General features: G+C 44.3%; 1 protein-coding gene and 1 long non-coding RNA gene across 4 annotated transcripts in view; one reads left to right on the top strand and one right to left on the bottom strand.

Moving 5' to 3' along the window:
• LOC128349629 (uncharacterized) overlaps positions 1 to 12,414 on the top strand; it is a 31,836-nt gene extending 19,422 nt beyond the window's left edge. The window contains exons 2-4 of the long non-coding RNA XR_008318892.1: positions 3,002 to 3,177; positions 4,710 to 4,778; positions 10,637 to 12,414. This is a non-coding gene — a long non-coding RNA (uncharacterized LOC128349629). The remainder of the gene's footprint in view (positions 1 to 3,001; positions 3,178 to 4,709; positions 4,779 to 10,636) is intronic.
• NRG3 (neuregulin 3) overlaps positions 1 to 17,048 on the bottom strand; it is a 1,024,900-nt gene that overhangs the window by 359,306 nt on the left and 648,546 nt on the right. The gene's annotated exons all lie outside the window — the stretch shown is intronic.

Raw genomic sequence — 17,048 nt, 5'->3', positions numbered from 1 at the left:
CCTGTAAACCCTTGCTTGTGCCCCAAGACAGTGACCCTGCACTCCTGTAGTAGCGGGAAATCAGGGCTCCCCTCTAACGCAATTCCCTACAACAGCAGATCTGAATATGGTTCAACGCCAGACTGAACCCAGGAATTGGAATTTTGAATGGGTTTAAAAGTCTGTCACAGAACCCATTGTTTCTCCCATCCATGAATGAACCAGGCTATGGCACATGTAGCGTCAAAATCCCCTTTAGGTGTGTGCAGAGATTCTGTTTTCTTTTATCATGGAGAATTGGGGGACCCACACAAATGAGGTTCCCTTTGGTGGATTAGCTCAACCCGTGAGCATGCAGTGCAAAGGGAGACTGAGAACTCACACCCTGGGGTTCTCCCCAGTAGATTGGCCCTCTCATAAGAGGGCAAGTCCATCAGCAGCAAACTGCCAGTGGAGCTGGAGTTCAGTTTGGTCTGCATGGACTGCTTTGCCAGGGTGATCCCTTGCAAGAACATCCTAGGTCACAGTGGGACAGAACCCACCAGGATCATTTGCCCTCCCTCATCTACACATCCCCTCCTAGGAAGTAATCATTTCCCTTCCCTTCCCTGAGTAAAATAGCCCCCCCCCCGAATTGTGCTTGTGTGAGACTATTTGGGTCCAAGGCTCTTTGGGGGGTGGGGCGGGGGGTGTCATCACTGTCAGAAGTCAGTCATCACTGTCACTGTCAGAAGAAGCATTGGCATGGCATGGCATTTGAAAGGATGTAAATGTCACTTCCATGCCTAGTATGTGAGGACTGCTCCAAAAAGTCTCAATAGCGCTCGGCATGCCCCCTTCAAGATTACGGCCAATTTTGATTGCTCTGCTGATGTGCTGACACTTTGCCCACAGTCTGGCTGTGGAGGTTGCTGGGTTAGGCCATGGTGGCCAGGCAGCAGGAAGGGGGTCCCCTCTCCTGGAACTGGAGGTTGCCAAACCACAGTTGGACAAATGTCTGCAATACAATTTACACTTTAAAATTGAAACCGTGAGTTTGCCAACCTCCAGTTTCATGTTATGTCTGAACCCAGCCCATGTGTCACACTGAAAACACTCCCACTGTAACTTTTAGCCCTTTAATTTCTCCTGCTTCTGTTCTTAGTGCAGCTGTCAAATCATTTTCCTTATTATGTAAAAGAATAAATCCCTGAAGTTTCAACAAGGTTAACATGCTAAACACCTTTTCGGATTAGAAAGGGCAGTCAAAACTAGACAACTAAACGGAGCTGCTTCTGTAAATTGGCATGAATGGCAAGCTTGCCATTGAAACGATGGGTTCAAAATGTTCCTGCATACAGATGTATGCATGCATGTGTATCTACACAAATATCACTGGGTTGAGGTAGCAGTTCATAGGAGGTAGTGCAAGGGTTCCAGCATTGCCAGAAGTCTGCTCAACTAGGGTTGTCTGTCTCAAGGTTTGACATGAAATTGCAGGGCTTTAGGCTGCATTCCTGTGAAGAATTACTTGGGGGAGAGCCCTACTGAACTTACTGTAAATAGGAGCAGCGGGGAAGTAACTTGCCTAGGGAGCAAGAAGTTGCTGGTTCGAATCCCTGCTGGTATCTTTCTCACACTATGGGAAACACCTATATTGGGCAGCAGCGATATAGGAAGATGCTGAAAGTAGGGGTGTGCATGGAACCAGCTGGTCCAGTTTGGTTTGAGTCTGGACTGGACTCGAACATGACCTGCCAAGTTTGGTCCGGCCCCCATCGAACCACACCTCCCACCCCCAGCAGTCCGGCACGGTCCGGGAGGGGGTTGACGGATTTTTTATTTTTAAAAAAGAAATAAATGAAAAATACCCCCTTCCCCCTAACTGGGGGATGAGGAAAATAGTTCAGAGGATGAGACAGGGTGGGAAGAACCCAGGACCAAGTCCCCAGATGACTTCAGGCCACTGGGGACACACACACACCCCATAACATTTGTAGAATCACGGGAACCTGAGCTACCACTTCTGCTGTGATCCAGGGACACTGTTGAATTCATCCTCCAACTCATAGGGTGCCCCTGAGATCTTACCAGTCTTAGCAGAAGCCGCCCTGCATTACCGGAGACAGGATCTAAGAAATCAAACAGAACCCTCCATAGGGAAGAGGCAGAACCAATTTCATATGCCTGGGGTTGGGGAGCCAGTTTTGTGTTAGTGAGCATGAATTGTCCCCTTTGCTAAAAAGGGTTCACCCGGGTTTGCATTTGTTTGGGTGACTACATGTAAGCACTATTTGATATCAGATATTTTGCTTATGGGAATTAGCCATCGTTCAATGGTAGAACTTCTGCTTTGCAGATGTTAATTTCTGCAGGTTTATAATAACCAGGTCACAGATGATGATGATGATGATGATGATGATGATGATGAAGAATAGTTGTTGTTGTATTTGTTGACCACCCCAGGTTCCTGCATGAAACCTTTGATAGCCACTGCCAGTCAGTATAGACAATACTGAACTAGATGGACCAATGGTTTGATGTAATATAAGGCAGCTTCCTATGTTCCTATGGCAGTAGACGAGTTGGGAAACTGCTGGAGCAGCATTCTATTAGTATTGCCCCATCTAACACTGGTGGCCTTGCGTGGCTCTAGCTGAGGTGCTGACTCCCTGCACTTAGAACTATCCATGGCACCCTGGCATCCCTTCCCTGGTGGAGGCTCTTGCTTAGCCCAGAACAGGACAGTGCCCTGAAAGACAAGAAGAACTGGTCATCTTCCCAGAAGCTGAAAGCAATATTGGATTCCAAACTATATGGATTCCCGGTTTTAGAGAAGCAAGAAATGCTGGAATTAAGGCTAGAAGTAGGAAAGTCCCCTCCCAAGTGAAGCCCACAGGAACGCTGCATCATTGACATTAAGAGACTTGTCAGAATGGTCATGTGCAAGAGAGCCTTTCACATTCTCTGATTTTTAATGATAATGCTTTTGCAGTTATCTTCTAAATGCCAATATAATTTTAATATTTTGTTTGCAATACAGTATCTCAGCGCAGTCTCTCTGCCATTCAAAGATGCCATATCCAGTGTCACAGCATAAGCATAATAAGTAACAGGCTTCTGCAAAGATCTGCTTCAGAAAGGCTTCCAGGCCGCTGTGACTGCACATGCCAAAAAAGCCTGCAATGAAAGATAAACTGCTTCGCAATAATCAAGCGAGTGAGTATTCAGCCTTTCCTATTTCACATAGTTTCTGCTCTGTGCTGTCAAGCCAAGGATGTGGGGAAGAGAGGCATGTTAGACCTGTCATTATGATGTAGTGTCACATAGGATAACATCTAGTGAAACATTGAGAAGAAAATGTTGTTTGTAGGTCTATTTCTTCAACCCTAAAACTGCAGAAATAATTTATTTCTGTTTTATAACTACTGCATGTGCATGTGTTTGTGGCTACAAATTTTGTACTGCCATAAAATCTCTGTCCACTTTAAAGAAATGAAACTCAATAGTGGCATCCAGCGGTCATTCATTCTTCATAGAAACAGAATTAGGCTTACTTGGGATTTTTCTGGAAGACTCTCCCTTCTGCATTTAACCTAACAAGACATATACAAGATTACTAACAGAGAAAAGGAAAGATGAAAAAGGATTCAAGTCCAGATTAACTGTTTTACAGAGCAAGTAAGTGAACAAGGACCAGACAAATTAAGGCCAATGGATGCTGGAATCTCCAGCAGTTCAATGGGTTCTGGATAATTTTTTATTTGCTCTGACCTTTGCACTCACTTAGCAGAATGGAGTTTTTTTTAAGGGGGAACCTTCAAAGCAGTGTACTGGCATTCTCTCTTTATGTCTGTCTGTCTGTCTGTCTGTCCATCTCTACAGGTTGTGGTAGTTTTTGCTTCGTTTGTTTTGTTTTCCATGTTTGTATCCACATTTATGTATCTGAAAGGACAGAAAGGCAGGAGTTGCCTGTTGCCTGTTTTGTAAGTTTGTAAACCACAAAACAGGAAGCAGGCAGTTTGCACCGTTGTCAGCAAAACACTTGGATTTAAAACTAGGCACTGCGAGTCAAGGTGGTAGTTCTAAGAATGTGGATGGAGACAATTCTAAGGAATGTGACATCCACTATAAAAGTGCAAGAATCCTTGCACTTACATCCTCAGATGTCACCTTCCAGATAATTCTCTCCCTCCTCGGCATTCTTAGAACTGTCACCTTAGCTCCCAGTCTTGTTTTGAAATCCAGCTGTATTGCTGACAAAGGCAGAAGCTGAAACATTTAATTAAATGAAATTAAGCTTCTCTCTCGGCTATGTCAGTGACTGATTTACATATACATTTTTGTAATTGACTGTATGCTGCTAGAATCTAGAGCTAATCTGATTGTAGCATAGTTGAGCCGCTTTTTTAAAATAATAATAATAATAATAATAATAATAAATTATAATTATTAATTATTATTAATTATTATTATTACATTATATACCATTTTGCAATGAAAAATGTTCTCAGAGTGGTTTTCATTGCCAAAGATATGAGAAAATGGTTCCCTGTCCCAAAAGGGTTCAAAAAAAGCACAGAGGAGACTCAGATAAATGCTATGCCGGGTTGAAGAAAGTCAGTTGTTCTCCCCCTGCTAAATATAAGGCAGCTACCACTTTAAAAGGTGCCTTGTTGCCCAGGTAGCAGGAAATAATCCATAGGTAAATGAGCTACCAATGCTTTACTAATCCAAGTTTGTGTCTTTAGCACAGGGTTGCACAACTCAAATGCCCTGGTGGGCCGGAACCATCTACAACTTGGCGTGCAGGGGCCGAGGTAAATTTTTAGCATATTATTACATTAAAATTAAAACTTGTGAATCTATCCCCCCTGTCAATGGACCCATAGTTTCAACCAAGGGTAGTGGCCAGAAAATAGGTCCTGTCCCTGCTCAATCAGTGGGGCCCCTGGAGTGCATGCCAGCCCGAAACAAATGCCAAATCCTATCCTCTCCCTAAATTCTTTCTGCTTTCAGGCTGCAATGCTAGGTATACTTGTAGGGGAGTAACACGGGAGTTACATGGCACACCAATGGAGCATATTTCTAAGAAAGCATGCACAGGATGACACTATAAGGCAGTTTCCCGCTCCTGTGTTGCTGCAGGGTACCTGGGGGCCAGTAAAATAGTCACTGCGGGCCGAATCCAGGCCCCGGGCCTTATGTTGTGCAGGCCTGCTTAGCACAGCAATTCTCACGACACTCTACTTCGAGCCCTTTTGCTTCACTGACAGCGCATGGTAACAGTTCATCTTGTGAGAATGTCCTCTGAGAACATAGACTATTCAGAGGTGTACTCAAAGATACATTCCCTGTTACCTGCTGTTACCAACTCACACTAATGCAGAAAGCTAAAGTAGAAAGTAACCTGCATCTACCAACCTAGTGTCAAGTACATCCTACAATACAGAACATGATACAGAGCATCAGACAACATGTGAAAGGGCTAGGGCTGTGGGCATAGAAGGAGAGCTATTGCCACTGGAGGCGATAGTGCTGCTCCCACACTTAGCAGTCACTTCTATACATAAGAAACATAGATGTCTACAACCAAATACTTGTGGCAAGAGCTGTTCTATAATGATGCATGACATCACATCAGGAAATAAACATTACATGATGGTGCATGCCATTGTGATGTCACTGAACAGTTACAAAGTTCAAACTTAACAAAAAGGATTGAATACTTTGATAGGGGTTCTGAGTATAAAGTGAAAAGGAACTTTGAGGGGGATGGGGTTATGGAAACAAAATATACAAATATCATTTCAGTTCAGCGCTATTTTTAGCCTACTTTCCTTAAGGACAGTAAGCTTATGAGATCACCCAGCAGTGTGTGTGCGCATGTGTGTGCATGTGATCAACTGCAGTTCCTGGACCAATATGAACAAAATTGGGTACAGTTGTAGAGACACCAAGGGACACCTCAACAGCACAGTTTGTGATAATGTTATCCATCCCAGGTCAAGGTGGTGTACGCTTAAACAGTTGAGGTTCAAGTGAGATAACTTGTGAACCACCTAACCAATTTGAACCAAATTTACTACAGCTTTAGGGACCCATAGGGACACCTCAATGGTGTTGTTTGTGATGATGTCCACCCCAATTCAATATGGCAGATGCATAAATGTTTGAGACACAAGTGGGCTAACTTGTGGACCAACTAAACCAGGGTTGTCAAACTCAATCAGGTGGTGGGCCAGATTTGATTCTGATGCACCTCTCGGGGATTGCACATAGCCTCATGATGCCTTCCTTAACCTCATGCCCGTCTCACACCACCATCTGTCTGTCTCTCCCCCCCCCACCTCTTTCTCTCACTCTCTTCCTCCCTCCCTTGCCCTGCTATTTAAATTAGCTGAATTCAGTACTTTTACACTAGAAACATTTAAATAATTTTCTGGTATTTTTTGAAGAAATTCTGAATATCACACGCCTCAGTGACCTACAGAAATCCTAAGGAAAAGAGGGCAGGGAGAGGAGAGACAGAGAGGAGAAAGTGTATGACAGGAGGGGCAGGATCTACATATTTGAGAAATCATATATTGATTTGATTGTTTGGCTACAGGTGTCTATTGTAATGCTACAGAGTTCAGCTTCTGTGTGTATTGTTGTTCCGTACACTTGTATGGAAAGAGAAAAGCCACCATCCTTGAGTCTGCAAAAACTACTATAAATATACGTAAGAGGCTTGAAGAACATAGACAATTTACCCGGCCATGCTTCATGAGGTCAAATGGCCAAAGACTTTCCCTCATGGGGACTACATTTTTTCAGCACCCACACAAATGTAAAGAATGACAAATGTTTCAGTGTACATTGGCTCAAGTAACATGGGAGCCTGGTGACAGCAGCAATTCTTCACTAGCAGAAATGCAATTTTTAAAACCTCTCCAGGTCCCTTTACAGGCCCTGGTTGAAATGTGAATCATATTATCCATGCAATACTATCCCTCATAATCCACATTCTATGGTGTGATAAGAGATAACCCTCTAAAAGTGGGCTCAGAAAGTAATAACAAAATGGCTGCCAATATAAAATGTTGAAAATGGCTATTGTATTCTGAAAACAGTCTCATGTACCAAGAACTTTACAAACAGTATCACATAAATATGACCAGAACTACCAAAGAAAGAATTAAAAGAAAAGGAAAAGGAAAGAAAGGCATATGAGCTGAAGAAGATTTTTAAAATCAATAGTTAAATCAATTAATTAATAGAATTAATTAAAATATTCTATTTAAGAGAACATATTTTTCACTATGAGCCCCATCGCCCACTGAGATCATCTGCAGAAGTTCGTCTGCAGTTGCGACCAGCTCGTCTGGTGTCTACACAGGGAGAGGCCTTCTCTGTTGCCACCCCAAGATTCTGGAATGTGCAGAAATAAGAGCTTCCCCATCTTTGACAACTTTTAAGAAGTCCCTAAAGACACATTTATTTACCCAAACCTTTTAGCTAGACTTGTGGTTTTAAATTGTATTAAGGTTCTAATTTCTGTTCTAATTTGTTTGATGTTGCTGTAAACCACCCAGAGACAGAAGTTTGGGGTGGTGTACACGTACAATCGATAGATAGATAGATAGATAGATAGATAGATAGATAGATAGAGCTAGAGTGATGGCTCTAGAAATGATTCTAACAGTCATCTGCTAACCTCAAATAATAAAAAAATAAATAATAGCTTTACTGAAAAAGTCTCTCTCAAAACAGAAGTACAGAAAGATATGATTAGGCAGGTTTTATTAGGCAGAATGGTAGACAACTGTTGGTTAGTACAATACAGTGTCATACAGAGTATGGCCAAGAATTGTCTACCATTCAGCTCCTGACCTAAAAGAGCACAGTGGTATATTACCTTACTCCCCCGCTTCTGCCTGCACATTCAATATACCCACTTGCTGAAACAGTTAAAAAGCATTTTTTCCCTAAAAGGGGTGCAGGTGAATTGATAAATTTCCTTCCTTACACTAACCAACAGACACTGATATGAAAAGATAGTCCTTAAAAAAAAAAAAAGATTGACCATAAGCAGCAGGAGGCAGGAAACTGTTGTAATAATTCCAGAATACTAGTCAGTTAATTGCTCTTCATAGTATATAAAGTAGTGATATTTGTATTTTCAGCATGTTGTTAAAAGCTGTAATAGTTTCCTTTTAAGACACAGCTCAAGATTCAAAAAGGAACATTCATATTGGAAATAATATTTAGTTGCTGGTGGCCAGATTTTTATCACAACCCAACCACAATTCTGAATGTAAGGGAATTCAATAACTGTAATTTTTTATTTTTTTAAAAAAGGTATGTCTATGTATGGTTGTCAGAGAATGTGTCTGTGTCATTCTTGTGCAAAACTGATGTAGCCAAGATGGTGTTATTATTATTAAACAGTACGAAACACAACTTCGAATGGAGCAGCATGATGATTGAGAAATGGCTGGTGTGATTTTGCAATGTCTATTATTTTATTCATTCATTCATTGCCTTATATATACATCTCTAGTGGTGTAAACAATTCAAGTTGCAATATGGAAATATTTATTTATTTATTTGATTTGATTTGATTTTTATACCGCCCTTCTGAGCTGGCTCAGGGTGGTTTACAATTAAAATAAATAAAATAAAATCAATTAAAACACTTTCACAGAATAAAACAATTGAAAATAGTTCAGAGTGAAACAAAACAATTTCACAGAATAAAGCACAGTTTAAAATTAACTTTAATTGAAAGTAGGGAAGGATCTTTTAAAAAGCAAACAGAGATGAAGAAGCTCTCATTTTGACCGAAAGTACATTCCAAAGCTCTGGGGCAGCTACAAAGAATGCCTGGCCCTAAGTCAACTTAGACAAGCTGGCGGCAATCATAACTGGACCTCCCCAGATGATCTTAACAGGAGGCAGGGTTCGTGACAAACAAGATGCTCTCTTAAGTACCCTGGACCTAAGCTGTTGCAGGTTTTAAAGGTAATGACCAGCACTATGTATTTTGCTTGGAAACATATAAGCAGCCAGTGCAATTCTTTCAGAATCGGTGTTATATGGTCCCTTTGGGTTGTCCCAGAGACCAATCTGGCAGCCTCATTGTGTCTGAATTGTCATTTCCAAATAACGTACAAAGGTAGCCCCACATGGAGTACATTGCAGTTGTCAAGCCTGGAGGTTACCTGCATATGTACTACCAGAGGCACTCTTACCCCCAGACCATGGGGCCCCAGTCCATGGCCTCCAAGGTCCGGGAAGGCCTACTGCTGCCATCCTGCACCCGCCGCTGCGGCCCCGCCACGAGGCCGAACCACCATTTTTTTTCAATCATTCTAGCCACCGGGGGTGGGGGTGAAATGAGCAGGCCTCCCCAGCTTCCCCTCCCTGCCATGGCGGCAGCAGCAGGTGGAGTGGGAATGGCTGCTTGTCCTGACTGTCTGGCCTAGTGGCCCTGGAGAACAGTGAGGCGCTCCAGCGTGCCTGCGCAGTTGGAACAGAGCATCGCGATGCTCTATCATAACTGCGCAGGTGCACTGGAGTGTCTGGAAGTTCTCAAGGGCCACTGGGCCGGATAGCCAGGCCCAGGAGCTGATCCTGCTAAGACTGCTGCTGCTGCCGCCACCACGGAGGAGGCTGGGGAAGCCTGTTCGGCTCAACCCCCATCCCCGGCAGCTGGAATTATTGATAAAATTGGCGGTTCAGCCTCACAGCAGTGGGAGGAACCTCGCGGGGGGGGGGGCTCATGGCTGTGGTGGGGGGCCTCGTGGTGACAGGGGGTCTCGCAGCAGGTGCAGTCTGGGTGCCAAAGTTACCTAGGTGCATCACTGTGTACTACTGTTTTAAGGTCATTTACTTCCAGAAATGGGCATAGGTTTCATCAGCCAAGGCTGATAAAAAGCATCCCTGACCACTGCCTCGACCTGAGAAACCAGAGAGTATTTGGAATCCAGGAGCACTTCCAAGTCACTTTGAAATGCATCTAGATAATCAGTTTCCTCCAGGACTATCTGGAGCTGAGAGGCGACTACCCTCTCAATCACCTTGCCCAACCATGGGAGATTCAAGATAGGCCTATAGTTGCCTAACTTTTAGGGGTCCAATGAAAGTCTTTTCAAGTATGGTCTAATGATAACAAGGAGGCATCCTACTCTCCCTCAGAGAAGCATTTATGATGTTTATCAGATCTTCTCCGACAATCTGATTTTTAGATAAAATGAGCCAAGTTGGGCAAGGGTCAAGAGAGCAGGTGGCAGGATGCAGTCCAAAGCAGCTTGTCCACATCTTCAGGAGTCACAAACTGAAAGTGATCCACTCTGACCACATAAGAGGAGTTGCTGGATACCTCCATAACAGATTCTGCCCTAATTGTAGAATCCAGTTCGACCTAAATACAAGAGATTTTGTCCATGGGAAAATCATTAAAAGCATCACAGCAGGTAACTGAATATTCCACATTTGGATTCAAGGGGGACAGGGCTCGTATTAGCTCTCTCACAATCCTAGACAAGCCAACTGGACATGAACTTGCAGATGCAATGTGGGTAGAAGAGAATTGCTTCTTTTCTGTGTGAATTGCCAGAGCATAGATCTTTGGATGTGCTCTAAGTTGTAACCTATTGGATTCCAACAGATTCTTTCTCCATTTGTGCTCTAGTTGTCTACCTCGCTGCTTCAGACCAGCAACATGCATCTATCCAGAGAACACATGGGCTAGGACCATAGTCGCCATGGTAACTATGAACTCCTGAGATGCTTCTGATAACACAGTCCCATAGTGAACATTGTTGCCCACCACCACCAGTCTGGGTGACACCAATGCCAACCTTGCAACAAGATCTGTCAGCTCAGTTACGGACTTTGTTGAACAATGGGGTGATCTGTACACAAACAGTAGTCCCAATCTATCCTTAGTCCCTAGGCTTAGGTACAGACACTTGATATGGGCCAATTCCCCGACAGGGATCCTGGTAAATGAGACAGTTTCCTTATAGACCACACCACACCACCTTCTTGCCCACATCCTCTCACTTGCTCCACCACAGAGTATCCTGTTGGGAGAAGCTGAGACTAGACTGGACCACTAGCCACCCTTCAACCAGGTCTCTGTAATGCATAGCTCCTTCATCCAAAATCAAATCACAGATGATCTCCAGTTTGTTTTGAACCAACCTGGCATTATAAATTAGCAAGGTGAAGTTCTATGAGAGATTGTTACTGCTCCCCAGTATTAAAGAGCTGATACGCCAGCTGGAAGGAGAATCAGCCATTAAGTTTCTGATTTCCTGTCCCCTGTAATGGCCTGCTGACCTACCAACATCATGTCTTCATTGATGCCCCACCACCACTGGAATGGCCATCCCAGAGTCATTTCCCTCTCCCCATCTCTGGACAACCAAAGACACATACCTGTACCAGACACAACCAATAATAAGGCAACAATACATCACTATCAGGAGGTCCTGCCCTGGCCCTCAGTCCAACCACCGAAGGCCTCCACCAAAGTCTGCCCCCCTTTGGTGGCCAGCTTTGGCAGCTCCCTGCAGGAAGCACACCTACAGGCAAGCCACACCAGCGGCTGCATACCAGTGAGCCACACCAGCGGCTGCACCGGAGGCTGCACCCTCAGTGTTGCTCGCCTTTATAAGAGCCAAAAGTTGGAAAATGAGAACACACCAGGTGACTCACTCACCCTGCTGGCCCACAACCTCCCTGTTATCAGTGGCACTATGTCAGCCACCAATGCTCTCTTGTTCCTCCAACCCCCCAGCTCTGGCATTTTCAAAAGCTGGATGGGAAGGTGGAAGAAGGAAGTGTAGAGTGCTTGGTTATTGCATCTAGAACTGGGGAGGGGGTGAGGAAAGAGATCTGAGAGAAGGGCATTATGCACTGGGGAGGTGGGGGAATAAGATTTGATGGGAGAAAAGCCCAGAAGATGATTGTGTGTAAGAGCTGGAGTGGGAAAGCCAAGGAGGTGAGGGGAATTGTTGCACATTTTGCACTGCTGGGGATGGGGGAAGAGCACTTGGAGTAGAGAGGGAACTGGCAAGTGGCATGCTTTACCAAGGGGGCAGTGATTCAGCGCAACACTTTAGGCTATGGGAGGGGCTAGGGCTGGCCCTGGAGCAAAAATCAGAACCAGAGTTTGAATTAGAGGAGCTACAATTTGCCTTTGCCAAGAGCACTATTTACATGCCATATCATTGACAAAAGATTGTGCAAAAGAAACTCATTTGGAAGATTATTACTGAATACATATACTGTGTGTGCTATGAAGCTCATAAAACTGGATATCTGCCTGTGATGAACTGCATTATTAATGGTTGTCATGTAAAAGGTTGCACTGTTTAAAGCATTTTAGAATGGTTATTGTATTATACCAATGTGTGCCTGTATAATACTTCCTCTTACGTCATTAAAAAAATAATAATATGAGAGGCTGTATATGTGGAGAATCTGTTTAGTTGAGGTTATAGGTGATCAACTGCTACATTGTTACGGGGAAGTCGAAATTAGTAACTGTTGCTAGGAGTGTTGTTAGGAGTGGAGCTTCAACTGGGTGAGATTGCAGTTGAGGAGGGAGGGAGAGAGAGTTGGGAGTTATCAGAAGTTTACAGTTGCCTGAGGATGAACAGGAAGAACACAGCACACATGAACAGGAAGAGCACACTCCCACACTTGCTTGTTATTGTCAGGTCTCATTAGAATCAAGCCTGAGGGTACTCACACATCGCTGGTTTCCACTAGGGATGGAATAGAATCCATCACTTAATGAAATTCATAATGGAATTCCACCCCTCTTGCACCTCAGCAAAGTGGGGTGGAAAAATACAGGCATGTCTACAGATTCTATGCACTTTGCACATTTGTGGAAAAAATGTATATAAATGCATACTTTGGAACACATTATCATGTCAGCTGTTTGGGTAGATGAATCAAAGGAAGGAAAACCCAAAAAGGACGAACTAATTGAGGTTACCAAGAGGGAAGCTCAGAGAAATGCTGAAGTGAGGAAGTGATAGTCCCTGGGATATAGTTGCTGAGGGCTTTTTGAGGTGAGAACCCGATTCCTACTGATAAAAGCTCAGTATAGGAAGTTACCTTTTTCCTGTTATCAAGAAAAGGATAAGAAGTGGGAATAAAAGGGGGAATTAAAAGGGGGAATTAAAGAGGGAGTGACTGAATCCTCTCAGTAGAAGCCACAGCCTAATCAACATATCTGGAAGGTATCTGGGATACCCTGTAAAGGTGTTCTTAATATTCTACTACCAAAGGAGGATAAGAAACAATCATTTTGCTTTAAAAAATAATAGTTAATCCATTTACTTATTAAGAATGTGTTGTCTACAGTGGTTCTGTACTATGCCTGAAGCCAAAACCAGCTACTAAGAAGAAGTGTTATGGTGGCAGCAAAGAAAGAAAAATACTGAGGTCATTCTCACAACCAGCAGTACCCAGGCTAAAGCTGGTCTTGGGAACGGCCGGGATTGGTCCCAATCCTGGAACTCCTCAGCTGGGTAACCCAGGTTTTCTACCCGGGCTAAATGTGAGGAAGGAGGATGCATGCACACCCTCCTCCCTCACCATTCAGTCATGTGGAAGCTCAGGTTGCCAGCATAGAGCTTGGTGGAAGGAGTGCCCTGCAGCAGGGAAATCCCCCTATTCACTGCGCTTCTCATGCAGTGCATTGAGGGATCCTGGAGAACTTGGACAGATTTCATCCATCTCCCTCGCTGCACCTGGAGTGCTTGCATGCTGGTCATGTGGGTGCACCGCATTGTGGAGCCCAGGGGCAGCACAGATTGTGTGGGGGAAAGCAGGAAGGCTCCTGCCTTCCCCCCAGCCCTCCCTAGCCCCAGGAATTTTGGTCATTAGAATGCAGAGGTGCACCTAGGTAATTTGTGAGCCTGGACCTAAAGGTCCTTGGAGCCGCCCACCACCACCACTGACTCCCACTGCAAGTTAAGCATCATCTCCCCCCCCCCCACCACACACACACCGTGACACATGCAGTATTTTTAACACATGGGTTCTTGACGGCACAAACAGCAACTGAACTCAGAAGAATGTAAGAATATAAAACAGGTATATTTATGCAAATATGCATTAGCAGAAACATTGCAACACACAACCTAACATATTCCCATCCCACATATTTCTTTCCCCACTCCCCCGTCTCTAAAGCAGAGGTCATGCTCAGCCACCCAGCGCAGGTCACAGTCATGCTCAGCTGCTCAGTGCAGTGCGGGCCAGTGGTGCAGCATGGTGTGGCAACCACACCACCCAGGATAGACTAAAGAGGATTTGGGAGTCGCCAGGGGGTGGGGAGGCCCTTGATCTAAGCCCAGAAGTCCAGGGTAAGAATACCTCTGTGAGAATGACCTCACTGGCTACCAAAACTAATCCTAACCTATGATAGAGAATAAAGTAGCGGAAGAGGAAGAAGAAGAAGAAGAAGAAGAAGAAGAAGAAGAAGAAGAAGAAGAAGAAGAAGAAGAAGAAGAAGAAGAAGAAGAAGAAGAGTTTTCCTCCCACACCATTGAAGACGTGAAGCAAGATGACGGATACAATTAAATTATGGCTAAAGGGCCTGTCAGCTATGACCTGAAACCAACTAAAGAGGACAGGGTAGGGGAGGTAGCAAAAAAAACCAAACTACTTGGCCACCAAAGGATGACCAGTACAAAACCCATTTTGTCCCCAGGGAAGGAGGAACCAAACACAAACCGCATGCAATAAGGAGGGCAGGGGATGGCTTTATAAACCCTGCCCATTTCCACCTCCTATGGCTCTAACCCTGCTAACTGCCTCTTCCCTTCAAACAGGCTGGGGAGGGGGGGAAAGCAACTACCCCCAGTATGAGGCTAGGGCATGGAGACATCCCAAGATGATAATTTCAATTAAGAAACAAATTTAAGGTTGTGGAGGGAAAGTTAGAGAAAGGTGATCAGTTTGTCAATGCCAGAAGAAAGTTGTAAGCAGGCAAGTATGCCCAGGCTGATTTTCTCTTGCTGTGTTCTTGTTGGAAAGTAGGTGATGCACCTACACAGTGGCCCATGGTCTACAAGCGACATGAAGGCCAGAGTGTCCTTCCCCTCATTTCTGCAATCACACAGCAATTGGAAGTTGGAGAAGGGTTCTTTCTGAATAAAGGTAAAGGTAAAGTGTGCCGTCAAGTTGATTTTGACTCCTGGCACCCACAGAGCCCTGTGGTTTTCTTTAGTAGAATACAAGAGGGGTTTACCGTTGCATCCTCCCGCAAAGTATGAGATGATGCCTTTCAGCATCTTTCTATATCGCTGCTGCCCGATATAGTACCAGTGGGGATTCTAACCAGCAACCTTCTGCTTGTTAGTCAAGCATTTCCCCACTGCGCCATTAGGTGATTCTTTCTGAATGGGAAGAGGAGAAAAAGAAGATGTCTGCAGTTGCTCATTCTTTGGCTGATGGCTGTGGTGTTTCCCTTATTGTGTTTTTTACTGGAACAGAAAGATGGCTGTGCAGTCTCCTAGTAGCTCTTGATCCTCTGCCAGTGAAAGGGTCCAGAGAGCAACTTTCTGTTCAAATCTAACCTGCGTACTCTGTCATGCATGTAGCACCCAATCCTCTGTTTCCATCATATCTATGAAGCCAAGTTTGAATTCTAAAGCATATTGACAAGTCCATGTATCCTGTAAATGGAACATGGTGATTTGACGTTTTATGTAGCCACCAATTTTATAAGGATCAAGCCAGCATATGTCACAAAGCTCAATCGTTTTTGAATTGCTGGTGCTTAAGGCCAAAAGCTAAACATTCTTCTTCTGAAATGCATTCATCCTTTGTTCCACAAACCTGTTACTATAGTGACGGCTTCTCCAGTGTAGCTTGCTATGACATTTTCAAGTGGATAGCTGCTCTTATGATTAGCTCTCAGCAACCAATGTCCAAGCAGCCCTTTGGTCTAAAAATTACCCCACTGCTTCAGTTGGTGTGACAAAGTAAACAGCTAAATTAGTCCCTTCAGACTCCCTTGGCATTTGATCACAAGTCTGTTGGGTAAGCAAGTGTCCAGCATCACAAGAAAAGAAAAGTAAGAAGAAAAACCAGTCCCATATTGCTGACTATAATTTATACAATATCACTGACTATACTCAGCCAATGCAGTTTTAAAAGATATGTCTTACAGGACTGTTGTCCTGTAAGATGGAGAACGTCTTGTCTGCTACAGCCTGAATATTTCCTCTTCCCAAAGAATCCTCTGCTTTAATAGAATGTGCCAAAAAGTGGGCTATGTTAACAGGGAGGACAGGAAATTCTTTACCATTGACAGGACTTGAGATGTTTATCTTCCAGATAAATTGAAAGACATTATGCACACGAGCACCAGCCAGGCAGGCAGGCGGAGGGAGGGGAAGGTTGTGCCAAACATACTACCCCCGCCCCCCTCCCACCCAGACAATACTTCCTTGCTGGTGGGATGCACGGATCATGCTCCCACACAATCTGCACTTCATGGAGCAGCATGGATCTCTGGAGCATGGGACAATATGTCCCAGCCTCTAGATATCTCACAATGCACCGCACAATGAGCACAGTGCATTGGGGGAATCCCCCAGGAGTTGGTCTCTTTAGGTGCCCAAATCATTGTATCCTGGGGTAGCGTATAGCCCAAGCATACACACGACCCCGCTGCTGGGACTAAGGTCACACTCTCTAAAGGCCTGGCTAAAGACCAGGGTGAAAAGTAGGATTGGCATGGCAGCTCCGGGCTCGGCCACGATCTCAGCACTGCACATGAGCAGCCTAACCCAGGCTGGGCTTGGCTAGCCTGGGTTTCAGTGTTTGAATGAATAGCCTTACTGGGTGAATACAGACAACCAGTTCCACACATGAAAAATCTTGCAAAAGTTTGCTTGTTTCTTAAATGTGTACTAAACTGCAGCAGTACTCCTAACTGCAGCTAGTTTGTATTTTTCTGTTGTTTCTATTGCTCAGTCCTCAATTACTGACGTTCTGTTTCTATGGCATGAAGGCAATTTCTATCTGTTCCTCCACACATTGCTGGACTGTTTTAGCATAACCTCCTG

Source organism: Hemicordylus capensis, chromosome 3, assembly GCF_027244095.1.
Source record: "Hemicordylus capensis ecotype Gifberg chromosome 3, rHemCap1.1.pri, whole genome shotgun sequence".
Classification (NCBI taxonomy): Eukaryota; Metazoa; Chordata; class Lepidosauria; order Squamata; family Cordylidae; genus Hemicordylus; species Hemicordylus capensis.
The sequence above is the reverse complement of the archived record's forward strand: the minus strand, read 5'-3'. Positions and strand labels throughout refer to the sequence as shown.